Source organism: Amborella trichopoda, chromosome 4 (assembly GCF_054954075.1).
Source record: "Amborella trichopoda isolate Santa Cruz 75 chromosome 4, AtrichopodaSantaCruz75HAP2 v2.0, whole genome shotgun sequence".
NCBI classification, from domain to species: Eukaryota; Viridiplantae; Streptophyta; class Magnoliopsida; order Amborellales; family Amborellaceae; genus Amborella; species Amborella trichopoda.
Window position 1 is genome coordinate 6,082,981 of NC_142339.1, and position 16,221 is coordinate 6,099,201.

The 16,221-nt window shown below is 32.6% G+C and overlaps 1 long non-coding RNA gene across 1 annotated transcript; it reads right to left on the reverse strand.

The window, feature by feature from the left end:
* Positions 1-9,655: 9,655 nt before the first annotated feature.
* Positions 9,656-12,122, reverse strand: LOC148782223 (uncharacterized). Its single transcript, XR_016053925.1, has 2 exons — positions 11,842-12,122; positions 9,656-10,884 (listed from the first exon to the last, which is right to left on the reverse strand). It is a non-coding gene; the product is annotated as an uncharacterized LOC148782223 (long non-coding RNA).
* Between the last annotated feature and the right edge of the window lie 4,099 nt (positions 12,123-16,221).

A 16,221-nucleotide genomic window follows, 5' to 3' on the forward strand; every position in this document is an offset into this window, starting at 1 on the left:
AATTTTATTATAACATACAATTTTGGTATAAAAAATTCTTAGAATTATTTGAAAATCTATTTTCATATCTAATTATAGAATTTTGAACTCCAAAAATGGCTAAAATCAAGTGGATCTATAAATATATGAAAAGCTTAAAAATAGACGGTCTAGATAATGTGGTGCAATATGCACTATTTCTGGAACTTAAAACAATTTTTTTCGATAGATTTTGGAGGTGCATCTATAATTCTACATTTTAAGGTTGCAAGCTTATATAAACTTTTTCCTTCATCTAATTCTAGATGCTGGACTATCTTTTTAACCAGTCCCATTTGCAGCAACAAATCAACTATAGGTTTTGAGGTCTATATATATACCCCAAAGTTTGAATTTGAAAAATATATTTGGAATACTTCAAGACTAAAACTCCATCACTGTAAATTTTGGTTGCAGTTAACGAAGAAACAACAATTTTACTTTGCTACAACAACATCTTCAAGTGATTGCTCCAAATTTGATTCTGAAAGTGATTTATGACCGTATTTACGACAAACTCAAATTTAAGGTTGCTAAAGAGCCGATCTAACTGTCAAATGATGGAGGAAGATGATTCTCAAGGATTCTGCTGTGGAAGCAAGTAAAGTTTTGGGTTTAAAGATAATATGTTCGCTTTGGTCACGATAGATTGAGGAATACAGTTTTGGCAGTAGTTAAGCCAACAGACAGTGTTTTCGTCACTGTTTGATGAAGATATTACTGTGTTGGCAATAAACAAAGTCCCACCGCTTTCACCTTGATTTGAATGACTCTGGTTTATGCATAGGCTCATAATTTTTGGCCATTAAAAAGGGATACGTAGGTAGATGGAATACTCTGGTCCTAGCATTGTTCGTAAAATCGGCCGATCTAACCGCTAATCGCCCGGTTAAATCGGAACCGGCAGGTTTTAAATTAGAGTGATCAACCGGTATTTTTTTAAAAAAAAAATTCAGAAAAATGTATATAAATTCTCAAAAATAAGGAATTTGATTTATAATGCATTTTTAAATATTCTTTACATCATGGTAAAGATTAAAAATTGTTTTGATCATTAATACTCACTTTTATATTTCCCATCTTTTTTAGAAAATTTAAAAAATAGTCCTTGAAAAATATAAAAAGGGCTAAAATTCATTTTTTCATTAATTTTCAACATGTGTATTGTTTTAATCATTCTTTATATGTTTTTCATATTTCAGTAGATTTTTTTTTTTATCTTTTTAAATTTTTTTCAACACTTTTTTCACCGCCCAAGACTTGTCCTGTTAGAGCAGTTGAATCGGCCAGTTTTTCGGTTAGTTCGGTTAACCCGCTTCCAGGCCCATATCCAATTAACCGTTCCAGTTCGATTTTACGAACACTAAGACCTAGTTAATTAGGCTTCGAAAAACCCTAAAGTCGATAGAATCCACACTGCAATGGTTGTGCTTTACATATGGGCCAAGAAAGGGGAAACCAGAAGGTTAGCAGGAGTTAAATTTTATATGTGCTTTATATATTAATTGCATTTTACGTGTGCTTGAAAATAATACTCCTAAGATGGAAAGAAAACTAATCCAATTTATACATGGTCACATAAATGTTAAGAAACTCAAAATCCTTTTCCCTTTTTCGGTTGAAGAAACTACTCTTGTGATTCAAAAGTAGAGCCCAAAACTTTATATCCTAAAATAATCCTTAGTAGGTAAGAATCCAATCTTGCGGGCGGATGCTAAATAATCAAAAAAGGGACTTGGAAATATGAAAAACCGACTTTGGCAAAAAAAAAATGGCAGCCAAAAAAAATAGTCTAATTGAGCCTATATTCCAAAAGGACACTTAAGGGTGGCAATTGATCGGGCCAGCCTTGACCCTAGCCCAGCCCTTGTCCAAATAGGGCTGAGCCGGCCCAAACCTCACCGGCACTAGCCCTTGGGCTACAATTTGTGGCCGAAGACCTACATTTTTAGGGCTAGGCCGTCCTGAGCGACCCAACCCTAAAGAACACCAAAGAAAACAGTCTAAAAAGCTTATGCAGATATGATGATCAATGAAGAAAATGAAGAGAGATGAATGAATGGTCAATAATAGTTTAAAATAATTTTTTTTTGAATTTTAAGTTCAAATATATGATTGTCATTCCGCATTATGAACTGTAAAATTTTAAGTCCAAAATCGATAGATGGAATTTGAAAGAAACCACATTTGAATTAGTTCGACTGTTTGATGCACCAAAATCCCAGCCCTAAACTCTTGCAAGCATAAGTAGCAAATCAAATTGCAAAATCATAAAACAATTACAAAACGAGGTACTTTTTTCCAAAGTTTTGCGATTAGAGAAAATGACTTCCACCTTTGAAGTCAGAGCTCCAACTCCTAAATCTTAAGCATAATCCCTTCACTCTGGATGAAGTGTAGGAAACTCATTTGACACCATTTGAGTAATGATTCTGGCCAGTTATCTGTTTTTTATTTAAGCTTTTTCTTCGAAAAAAAAAGGAAAATATTTATATAAGGGTCACACCTTTAATGGTTTGAGAAAAGGAGAGAGATATGTGGGTGGAATTAGCGAGAGATGATGGTTCACATGAGTTGAACTATTTTTGTAGTTTAAAATTCTATAATTAAGGATAAAAATGGATCCTCGCACTATCCTAAGAAATTATGACACCAAAATTACATACACTTTAATTCGATGGTTTAAGTTGCAACCACACCCAAAAAAAAAAAAAATTTGATTATTCTTTCGACTTTTAGAGAATTTGAATAGCCCAACATAATTCGTAAAGATTAAACCAAGTTAAGATTAATCCCATATCTTGTTTGCTCTAAAATAAACGTACCATGTCTTCAAACATGATCCTCTCTCTCTCTCTCTCTCTCTAGGAGTTTTAGCTTTGAATGAGAGAGCCCCAATCCAAGATGCATGCTCATGTCAACCCAACCAAGTCAGCCAAGTATTTTGGATGGCTTAAATTCATGCATTGTATACTATGACGTAATTTATCATTAATGAATGAAGCGGAGATATGTTGAGAAGAGATAGAACTCGAAATGAATACATTTGAAAATATTTAGGTGTGGCACCAATAGACGATAAGATACGGGAGAGTAGCTTTAGGTGGGTTGGCCACGTGTGGTGCAGATTTAGTATAACACTTGTTAGGAAGTGCAAGTTAGTTCAAGTGGAAGACTTAAAAAAGATAAATAGTAGGTCCAAAAAAATATGGTTAAAAGGAGTGAGAAAAGATACGGGTTTATGGTCTCATTGAGAGTATGACCTTTAATAGAGCGGAATGACGGATTGAGATTTATGTAACCAACCCCAATTAGTTGGAAAATAGATTTGACAATGATGATAATACTATGAGACCAATTATCATTGTTACAAGGTCATAATCACACCTAGCTATTAGATATCAAATTGTATAGCTTGGTTCTTTTTGTTGCGAAATTCGAGAAATTTTTTAACTTTAAGTCTAGTTGATGATACGTGCAACTACTTGATTTAAAACGTTTTTACTAAAAGTAAATGTTCTCTTTATATATATTTTTTTAAAAAAATGATCTAATACAACAGTTGTATAGTAGTATAATGCAACCACACATCAAGAAAACCATATTTTTGGCAGTTGTATGACGCCAAATTTTGCACATACATTCTCTTCATTCTCATAATCAATCCTACGGAAAAAAAAAAAAAAAAATCAATTTGTACTCTAGATATGGTCAAAATTAATACCCATCTAACAATAAATCTCGATCATCTATTTGGTGAATTTCAAGATATAGGCCTTAACAAATTCAAAATCACATTTTTTTTTTTTAATATTATTAATCTAATGATGATAACGCTATATAAAAATTTTAGGAATAAAAATCCTTCTGGGGCCTATATCTAATCATCTCAATAAAATGGATGGCTTATAGTAATTGGGCTAGAATGAAAACTTTCTAGAGCATTTTTTCAATTTTTCTTTTTTTTTGTGATTGTTCTTCAAAATGAAAAGAGTGTACATTTAAAAATTCGTGTCAAACAAATCTCTCTAAGATAGATTTTTAAAAATGATTACATTGTACTACTTTACAACCGTGGCATGAAATCATTCGCCATTTTTTAAATCAAAGCTCACCAATGTGGGTATGAGTCCCTTGTACGCTAGCATTGGCACCTTGAGTCTTGAGCTCTGATGCTTAATTTTTCTACAATCCTTCTGTTAACCCTAGGGAGGGAAAAAATTCTCTAACTAAACTCTCTTTTGCAAAGATCCCAACTTGTCGCAATATTAAATTGGGATCTAGGACTCGGGCTCGCTGAGGGGTAGCAATGGGAATGGGACCGCCGACCGGATCCGACTTGGCTCTAGGTATGGGTCAAAAAATTGGACTCAGAGAATTGGGTCTGGAGTCTAAATATTGGACCCAAACACTATTCGGGTCCGGGTCCATGTGGATCTGACCTAGACCCGACCCAAATAGTGCTATTATTTAATATATAATATTTTAATAGTATTTAATTAAAAAGAAGTATAAAATGAGACCATTTACCTTAGATACAAGACGGTGACATTAATCTTGACCATTGGATGTGAAACTTTGAATGGCTACAAGTACTCCTTTGACCAAGTTCAAACTTCAAAAGAAATTTTATCAAACTTTGTGACATATCCAAGTTATCAAATTTCACATGGTTTGGTTGTAAGCAATTGTGACCATCTTGTATCAAAGGTAAATAGTTTCATTGTATACAATCTCTTTAATTAATATTTAAAAATAGAACTATATATTTTTATAATATTTAAATATTACATATATATTTAATATAGTATTTAAATATATTTGAGTATATATTATTTTATTTTTGAATTGGGTCCAATCGGGTCCAGGTAGGTCCGAGTCTAACTCAAACCCCCTCCAAAAATCCATTCAAAGATGGATTTAAGATTTGACCATATGTAATTTCAGATATATATTTTGAATGTTATACATGATTTTGGAGCTCAAAAAAATAATGCAAATTTGATGATTTGCAAAGAATTAAAAATGAATGATTAAAAATAAATTTATAATACAGTATTTTTGGAGTTTAAAATTTATTTCTTTAGATTTATGATGAGGATGGGCAAGATTACTAAATAAAAAATAATAATAATCCCAACTTTGAAGATATAAAGCACTAATTCATAAGAAATTGCATCATAGACTATAACGTGCTTACAAATTGTTTGTTTTTTGTTTTTTTTTTTTGGTATTTTTTGGATTTAGAAAGAACAAAAAATTTGTTTATTTAGTGTTTTCACTCAAGATCTACGTGGTTAGGGGAAAGACCATAGGGTTGGCACTCTGCTACTCATAAGTTAAACTGGACTCAGATTGTTTAATAGTTTGAATTTAAGGTTTTCTTTTGTATAAACACCACCATAACAAATACGTATTGAAAATCATACAAAGTGATGCGTTGATAGGAGTCCGGTGAACCCTCACAGGTGCATGAGCGATCATACTAATAATAATGACTATTATTATCATACTTGGAGTTAATTTAGCCATAATAAATCTGAAGCATTTGGGCATTTTAAAGAACACTAATAGAGAACGAATTCAATACAAAAATCAAGATATTATGAACAAAAAAACAGTGGAGATTTCATGTCATAGAAATATGATGGACTTTAAAGGAGAAATGGAAGCAAGAGATATGAAACGTAATTGGTTAAAGAACTAAGCCTCTTGGGAATGGGGTTGAGGTCATGGTGGTAGCACCACTTGAACCTCAACCACTAGTCTAGGTATTTTAAAACCACTAACTATTTCTAAAAAGTGCTGTTTGTATAGAGACTAGGCTCTAAACAATCAAATTAGAGCCTACCCTCAAATAGTGTCGAGAAATGTGATATCAATATTGAAATTTTTTGTGATATTCTTAAAATATATTTTCATCTTTATTTATAAAGCTTAAAGCTTAAAAAATATTGTAAATCGACATATCTATGAAAAATTGAAAATATTGACAAATGACGGTCCAAAAAAGCATTACAAACTATACTATTTCCAAAACTTGAAATCCATTTTTTTCTCATGTCCATGCATCTTGATGTCGAGATGATCAATTTGAGGATACTTGAGAATAAAAACAACCTCTTTTAATATAAAGTTTTTTAGGTAGGCTCTAATTTGATGGTTTAGAGCCTCGGCTCTGTATAAACTTTTCCCATTTCTAAATGAAGCGTGGTTTCTATAAGGTTGCAACCTTAAACAATCCAATTAAGGCGTACCTCCATATTTTACACAACATGTTATTTTGGTATAAATTTTTTTTAAGATTATTTAAAAATCTATTTTCACATCTAATTATAAAATTTTAAATTCTAAAAATGGTTAAAATCAAGGAAATCTATAAATATATGAAAATCTTGAAAATGGACAGTCTAAATAATGTGTTGCAAGATATATTATTTTTGAGACTCAAAATCTTTTATATATATATATATATATATATCGATGTTGAGATGATCAATTAGAGGGTTTTCCAACGTCTAAAATATCCTTTTTCCAATGAATTTTTGAGGTGCTTCTATATTCTACATTTTAAAGGTGCAAACCTTATAAAAACGTTTTCCATTTAATAAACGTTTTCCATCTAAAAAAGATAGGGGCTGTATTCCCCACTGATCTACCGCATACTGCATCGTATATAATCATACAGAAGCAATCATATGTACTCCAGAGGGGAATAAAAGCATCATATCAGCTTCTCTGTATGGAGTACAGGTATTTTAAGGTGTAAAGTTCATGTGAAGCGTGGTGATGTGGACCACAACAAACTCGAAAAGAAAGCTATAACTTTTTTTTTTCATGGACAAAAAGCATGAGTGCATGTCAAATAAGCTGCCAACCTAATGAAAGCTGAGATGTGAAGTTTGATGAAAAACCCTGGCATCAATCTTTTACACTTATTGATGATCAAAAGCCCCTTGAAGTCGAAAAACTTCTACAGCTGTGACCCGACGACCTGACCCGGTCCGGGTGTCCAAGATTTGGAGACGGCGGGTTAGGTCCGGGTACAAAATCTTGGATCCAAATAGTAAATCGGGGGTTTGGGTCCAGATAGACCCACACAAACCCGAACCGGTTATTTTAAAATATTATATATATATTTTAATATTAATTTATAAATGCTAATACTAACGTATACATATTCTTTTATCTTCTTTCAACACTTTTTTTTATAAGCTCACTAAAGGACTAATAAAATTAACGGTTAAAATTTATACTTGAAAAAAAATAACAACTTTAATTTTTTAAATTTATTGATTTTTGCATATTAGTGATTCCCATGTTAGAAATTGTATATTCCATTCCCTTGATCGCGGACCTATTAGATCAACTGGGAAGCGAGCGATACTTCTCTAAGTTAGATCTATGGGTGGTGGCTTCTTTCTATCAGGTGCGGATCCCTGTTCTCAATGGTGCTGCCGGGATTCACGCTTCGAGAGATCGATAGTGCAATTAAACCCTACGAAATCCTTTTCAAATCTTCGCCGGAAAGCGAAGCGGCCCTAACGTCGGATTATGATATTCTCAATCAATTTGGGCGGATATGCAGAAATCTCTTTCATTATCACAGTGGATCCTCCAAAAAACACAGTTTGTGTCGAATAAAGTATAATTGCTTCAAAATCTATGCCATAAATGGATATCGAAGAGAGGAGTCGGCCGACTCATAAATACATCCAAATGTATATTCCAACCAATAAACAAGAGAAAAAATTTATATAAGGTTGAGACCCTAAACAATCAAATCAATGCGCACCTCAAAAATTCACTAGAAGAGGCTGTTTCAATGTCGAAATACCCTCAAATTGATCATCTCAACGTTAAGATGTATAGACGTAAAAAAAGTGGATCTCAAGTGTTGACAGTGATATAAATTATATATTGAATTTCTTATCTTGTATATTACAAGATATTAAGTTCCCTATATTGAGTTTTCTATTATGTAGGATTACTATTGTAGTTAGATTTATTTCCTAAAAGGCAAGAATTGTAACTCTATAAATATCTGGTGAACCAGAGTAATTCTTATGAATGGAATATTGGTTTGCCATCCGTAAACGTATGCACCATTGCCGAACCACGTATATGTTGCATTGGTCTTTTTCTTTCTCTTCTCTATTTCTCTTATTGCAACATCAACATCAAGTATAAGAAATAGTGCGTCTTGTAATGTATTATTACCTAGGCCATCAATTTTCAATATTTTCAAATGTTTATAAATTTGCTTGATATATACTATTTTTGAAGCTTTAAAGTTTTATAATTAGAGATGGAAAATAAATTTTCAGACAATCACAAAGATTTTTGTTATTAAAAAAACATATATCAGTACTATTTAGAGGTACACCTTACTTCAATAATTTAGGGCCTCAACTGTATGCAAACCACACCTACAAACAAGTGCCTTATGTTTTGGCCAAACCGTTAAACAAGTAGAAGATAACGAGATTCATGCAAACTTAAGGCGTGAAGGATGCATGCAAAACTAAGAAATAATGGAGGGGTAGAAATTAGAAGTATAGAATGAGACAATTTATCTTTTATACAAGGTGGTCACAATTAATCTTCATCTTTGGATGTGAAACCAGGTGGTTACATTTATTTTATTGATCAAGCATAAAATCTAAAAGAAATTTTTTCGAACTTTGTAACACTCTCAAACTATTAAATTTCACATTATATGGCTATAAGCAATTATGACCTCCTTATACAATAGGTAAATGGTTTCATTGTATACGATTCCTATAAATTATCATGGCTTAGTATTTGAATTTATTAGAGTTTTATAAAGTCTTTGCTTAAATTCCAAATACATTTAGTCTATGGCTTAATGTTCTACTAGGATGAGAAATTCAAATAGGGGCCATCTTCTTCCCTAATTCTATAAGGAAATAGTGCACAAAGAGACCATTTACTTTTGAATTTTCCATCTAAAACTTTAGAGTTCAATAGTCTCCACCATGACAATGATCAAAATTTAGATTTTTTTTTTTTTAAATAAATATTATTTTTTTAATTTGTTTCTTCACCATTCATTTTAACTTTTAGTGGATGTAACAGTTTTTTACATCCATTTAGAGATGGTGTTAGATAGACAAGGGACCGCACAGTAACGAGTTGATCGGTTGACTCAATAACAACCGTGTCTTTTACTTTTAGCACGAGGAGGTTATAATTATTCGTATCCTTTAAATATCAAATTGAGTGGCTGTGAGCATGTTATTGACTAGACTCAAAGTTACTAAAAATTTTTAGAATTTCATGGCACATCCAAGCTATCCAATTGGACATCTAATGGCTTTGAATAATTGTAACCTCTTTATATAAAAAATAAAACATTCACGGCTATGAGTTGTGGATTGGTAGTAGAGAAGTCTCACATAGAGAGTGCCTTGGGAGAGGGTGATTGAGAGATAGAGAGATGCTACCATGCATACAAGTTTAGAGAGACAAAATTTGTAGAGAGAGAAAACTAAGAATATTATAAAAAGAGCAAGTGTATAAAAAACCATCTATTGCCAAGTTGATTTCAAATTTTCAATAAAAAATAAATTTAGATCTCAATTATATTGTATTTTGTTCTACTCAGTCACAGTCATTAACAACTAAAGGTATATTTGATAACTGGAAGTTAAATTATAAACAGTAAATTGGAAGTTACATTTGTCGGGAAGAAAAGAGTTACTGTAAAAAGTTATGGATTTCTATGTTTGATAATTTGTTGGAATGTTAAAGAAGTCATGGGGTTCTGTGTTTGAAAACCTCCTGGAATATTAAGTAAGTTCTAAGTACCTGTGTTTGATAACATGCTGAAAGATTAGGAAGTTTAGGGTATCTGTGTTGGATTAGCTGTAAAAGTAATAGGCAAGATGTAAAATGTTTAAATTGAGACTTAGATATTATTAGATTGCATAACGTAATAGCTCACAAATATATGAGACTGTATAACGTAATCAGATGACCACCTGAAACATATTGGATTCCAATATCACAATAAAAAGGAAACTTCGAGTTTAAAAAGAACGTGTACAGCAAAGAATATATAATAATCTCAATCCAAAAGAATAAAAATCGAGTTCTCAAGAACAAAGTCAAGTTCTAACAATCGCAACCCAAAAACTAAATAAAAAACAGTGCATAAAAAATCCTCTAAACCCCATTCTATAACAGATCTTAAAGGGCTTGGCTATACAAAACAAGAAACTTCTAATAACATACCATAAGGCGTTTCGGCTCTACTGAAAAATGGAAATCATATTTCTATTTTCCTAAACAAATCAAGCATCTTTAATCATATTAAACTCTAATGAACCCAGAATAATAGCAACCATGTGCATTCGAGGTGAGCATCAAATGTATATATAGAAGGGTAATAGAAATAGGCTTCTCGTTTTAATACATCTTATATAACAAAATATTAGCTATAATATCCTGATCATAAGGAAGAGGCCAACTGCTTGAAAAAAAAGCAACAAGAGACAAAGATATAGGAAAATCTGAGTGAACAAATATGCTCACAAACAGGTAAGTCTAATAACTATGGCAAAAACAAAATATTTTAGCGTAAGTGGAACAACTTTCAAAAAAAATTTAAGGAACTATTATCAATTAGAACTACCCAATGCAGGACCACAATGCCCAATATACATTCAAAAGCACAATTAAAAAGATAACCCCTCAATGCTCCAAAATTAGAGATTGCTTTGTAAATTATTTGCAATCAGCAGCAGCCTTAAATAATTTCATATGAGTTCTACATCTCTAGCATCCCCAAATATCTAATGGCTCATAAATATATCAGACTGTATAACTTAATCAGATGACCACCTGAAACATATTAGATTCCAATATCGCAATAAAAAAAAGGAAACTTTGAGTTGAAAAAAAAACAAATACAGCTACGAATATATAACAATCTCAACCTAAAAAAAAAAAAATTCAAGTTATTATGAAACAAAGTCAAGTTCTAAACTTAACCATCTTAACCCACAAATAAATAAAAACCAATTAGAGCTTATCTGAGTTAATGAGTCGTTGAGGGAAGAGAGATAAAGATTAAAGAAGAGACAAAAGAGTTAATAGAGAGAAGGTTAAAGGAGAGAAGAGAGGGAAAATGGCATGCGATCTATTGTTGTTGCAGGCGATGGATGAAGGTGAGTAGTTGTTGCAGGGGAGAGGAGTGAAGGCGAATGGTTGTTGCAGGTGAGAGGGGTGAAAAGTTAGCGCAAGGTGCGAAGAGTTTTATTGGGAGAGGAAGTTTAAAAAAAAAACGTACTTTTTCAAGCTCCGTAGCTTTCTTCGAAACTTTTTTTATCACTAAAGTGGGAAGATGAATAGTAAAGAGAACTCCTTCTTTTAATCTTACTTTTTGTTATCAAACATAATATTTGAATAGTAACAAGTAAGTTCCATCCTCTCCTAGAACCAACTTTATGATATCAAACGCGTCCAAAAGGTTCCATTACATTAAAAAGGCCACGGCACTCATTTATAAAATTAAAACAATTAGACCGGAGGGATAGCTATTTGTTGCAACGCATGTAATGTACTACGGGAGCATACTGTAAAATAACTACTTCCAAGAAAAGAGTTATTGAAGAGGAATTTTTTTATTTGAAAATTTCGAAAAAGAATCCAGTAATTTCATGAATATTACTATATGATTAGCCCCCAGTAAACCCACGGACCCACATTCTGTGCAAATATTCCACACTACGACCCCATGTAAGGCGGGGCCACCTACTAAGATTAAGCCTATCAATAAGTGGAGGAAAAGAAACTTACTAGGATTCCCCTAGTAACGGCAAGCGAATTGGGAACTGCCCAACATGGGAATCGAGTGGCCCCGCTGCTCGAATTGTAGTATGTAGAAGCGTCCTCAGCGGCGGACTGGGCACAAGTCCCTTGGAAGGGGGTGTCGGAGAGGGTAAGAACCCCATCGTGCCCGGACCCTGCCGCACCACGAGACGTTGTTGGGTTGTTTGAAAATGCAGCCCTAATTGGGTTGTAAATTCAGTCTAAGGCTAAATACCGACGAGAGACCCATAGCTGGGTTGTTTGAAAATGCAGCCTTAATTGGGTGGTAAATTCAGTCCAAGGCTAAATACCGACGAGAGACCCATAACAAATAAATACCGCGAGGGAAAGATGAAATGGAATCCAAACCGTTATCAAATGCAAGAGAATGAGGGCAGTTACATGCTGGCTGTCCGTACTGTTTGGAGGTTCACATGTAGGAAATGCGATGGCAGTTACATGCTGGCTTAGCTTACTCGTGGAATTTCTTAGAGAGACCACCGCATCGCATTCATGGCGTATCGTATTTCTTGAACAAATTGATCTTACTCTATGTTCCTTATCGATTTTGGGACGTTATTTTCTTGAGGCACATACAAGAGTGACCTTAATTTTTCTTTTTTCTTTAAGCTTTCTAGACCGTACATCTCTAAAATTTGGGGCCCAAAAAAGTTTTACCTAAGAGAGCAAATGCACAATATACTCACACAAGAGCAGCAAATCTTTTGGCTTTTTAAAAGAAAGACTGACTTAGTTGTTTAATCATTAACGAAGTCACAACGTCTTTTGTATAAGGTAGATCACAAGGAAAATCGTTTCATGCGGGCTGGACTGCATTTCTACATACGCGGTTTAGAAAGTATAAAGTATCTTTTTTAAAGATGGGTGCAAGTAGGTGTTTCATCTAACGGTCCAAATGTTTTTTTTTATTAAAATTATTACTTCTAGATTTTTAAAATTTATTTATTTTTTCATATCCATGATCTCCATGTTATAGATGTTTTTAAAAATTAAGTCCTAAAATCCATCTAAAAAATAGATTTATTAAGATGCCCACATTTCTACATATGCGGGGTTAGCCGCAGAGAAACCGGGTCCACATAATAATACTATCATTCTATATGAATGTAAGGCTCTCCGAATGAATTTTTCTTTTTCATTTTAATTTATTTTGGCAAGTTTGGCCAGTTTCCTTCATGATTCAAAGTCTTGCATCTTTCAAAGTTTACAAAAGTAGGACACCAACCGAACATTACCTTCCCATAAAATTAATTCATTGTAGGCTTCAATAGGGGAAATTCCCTTAATGACTCGGACTCCACCATGGCCGGTCCTGAGCCTAGAAAAAGGAGCAAATTTGTGTGCGGTTGGCTTGGCAGCGAGCATAATTTTTTTGCTGCAGCTATTTCATAAAGTCAACGCTAAATAATTAGGATAATGCTTGAATGATGGTGATAATTGAGGTTAAGATGATAATGATAATTGCAGGACTCATTATTTCTTAAATACAATGAGAAGAAATTTACAAGTTTGCGACGAATAGCAGGAAACTTTTTATGGAATTTAGTTTTCATTTCAACAAATTTTCGCAGCATTGTGCCAATCATTACATCATTTTCCCATTTAAATCCACCAAGTAATGAGGGCATGGAAATCTTATGGAACAAGCGATAATATTTTTCATTTTCTATAAATAATTGAACTTGGTGTCTAATTTTTTGCCCAACCAGGGCGGGGAATGAGTATAAGAAAGCATCATATAATTATTGACATGGTTTATAAAAGGCTTCAACCTTAAACAATTAAAGTAAGGTACATCTCCAAATCCGGCACAATTTTCAGTTTGTTGAAAACCCATATGATGGCTTGAAAATCTATCTCTACCATAATATGAAATTTAAGCTCTAAAATGGGGTAGATTGAGCATATCTATAAATACTTGAAAATCTTAAACATGGATCATCCAGATAGGGAAAATTATACAAGGAGACCATTTACTTTTGTTACAAGGACGTCATAATCACTCTTGTTCATCAATTTTCAAATCGGGTAGTTATAAGAGTGTCATTGACTTGACTAAAAGTTAAAAAGAAAATTCTCAAACTTCATGACATGCCTTAACCCATCCAATTTGATATCTAACGGATAATTATGATAGTAACCTCCTTGTACCAAAGAAAAATGGTCTCATAGTACGCAATCCCTACATATAACTCATCACAATATACAATATTGTTAAAGCTTTCCTTTTGTCATTTTCATATTCATGTATCTCGAAGTTGAAACGCTCAATTTGATAGTTTTCCAACATTGAAACAACCTTGTGGATTTTGGAGATGCACCTCATTTTATAATATAAAGTTGAAACCTTTTCTAAACTTTATTTTGTATAGGTTAAATTATGGCCGTACTAATCTCTCTTTGTTTTTCTCCTTTCCTAAAGAAACCCACATCTTATCTTTGCAGCCTATTCATAAATATAGAGGAACAAGTCTTCATCAGTCAATAACATCAACCACACCAATGATAATAAAATAAAGCTACGAAAGTTTCAAATATCTCCTGTGGCTTTTAATGGTAGGCCACCTACCTATCATAGTGGTAAGGAATGGCAATATAATAATATGTAAATTTTGTAAATGCTTAGCTAATACTGAGATTTCTACTTAACCCAATCCCAAAGTCGCAATGGTTTGGCGATAACTAAAATAACAATGATATTAGTCATTGTAACTTACCAAACACAATCAAGTTTAAGTGATACAATAAGAAAAGGGAATATAATCAATAAGACCATTTTTTTATGGTCGCATTCATTATTGGCCGTTAGATTTGAAATTAAGTTGTTGATGGTGCGTCATTGTTTGTGCAAAAAGTCCAAAATAAAATTTTTAGAATGTTGTAGCATATTTTTATCGATTGGATTTTACATCCAATGGCTAAAAGTGATTGTGATCTCCTTATACAAAATATCAATGGTCTCACAATATACAATCCCATAAAAAAAATAGATATAAATCCAACTAGTTTTCTTTTTCATGGTTGCTGATTAAGCTGAACCCCAAGTCATTATTACTCGGTGCAACTTGCCAAATACATATAAAAAAATAAGATATAAACTCAAGTATTAGTCAGTGCAACTTGCCAAATACATATAAAAAAATAAGATATAAAACTCAAGTAGCTTTTTTATTGTTATCTTATTAACCTGAACACCAAGTCAGTAACTATATAATGTTTTGTGAAGGTATTAAACAACAACCATGGGGCCTTTGAGTATTGGAAAAAGTTTTTATTGTTTTACTTCAAATCTTGTAGGAAAATGCTACACTAGTGTAAAAAATTTTCAAATTGATCATCTCGACCTCAATAATTATAAATTTATTGATTTTAAGCTCTAAATATAGTGGACCTGGTAACACATTATCTAGACCGTCCATTTTTAGATTTTTATAAATCCTTCAAATCTGCACGATTTTGGGACTTTGAATTTTAATTAGGGGTGAAAATAGATGTTTAGGATTTGAATTGTGGCTTTACTTAAATTTTAAAGTTCCAAAAATATATTTCAACCCCTAAATAAATGTTAGAGTTAAAAAAATGGTGCTGATCAAGCATATCTATAAGTACTTAAAAACTTGAAAATGAACGGTCTAAATAATGTTTTATAAGATGCAATATTTTTAGTGCTTGAAATCTCTGTTTTTGGTTTCCATATATCTCGAGGTCGAGGTAATCAATTGAAGGGTTTTCCAGCATCGGAACACCATTTTTATTGAAACTTTTTCCAAATTTGTATCCAATAGAAAAAAAAAATTCAATCGTTACATGCATCATACAAACATTATGCCACGTGTTCCACCTATGATTGCCATGAATAAAGTTGTTGAATCAAAGAATTGTTCAAATCAACTAGCAGTGCCATGAATACAGTTGTTGAATCAAAGAATTGTTCAAATCAACTAGCAGTGCAATGAGAAAAATCTGAGATTACATGTAGCACGTTGTTTGCATGCTACATGTAATAGAGTACAATAACTTGCCAAGAATCTCGAATCGAAGAAATTTAAAAATAATTTATATTTTTCGACAAGGATTACTCTCTTGCATTTGTATTTTTGGTTCTTAGACTCAATAATTTTTTACTTTGTACTTAGAAAATTCCTATTGCTTATGGAGGCAATAAAGAAACCATCATTGAATAAACTTGCCTACATTATTTGTAATTAATATAGGGTTATATAAGACAATTAACTTTTGATATAGGGATGTCACAATTACCATTAGGTATTAGATGTAAAATCTGACAGGGTAAAGTGTATCATAACATTCAAGAAATTTATTTTGGACTTTCTGTTAGTCAATGAT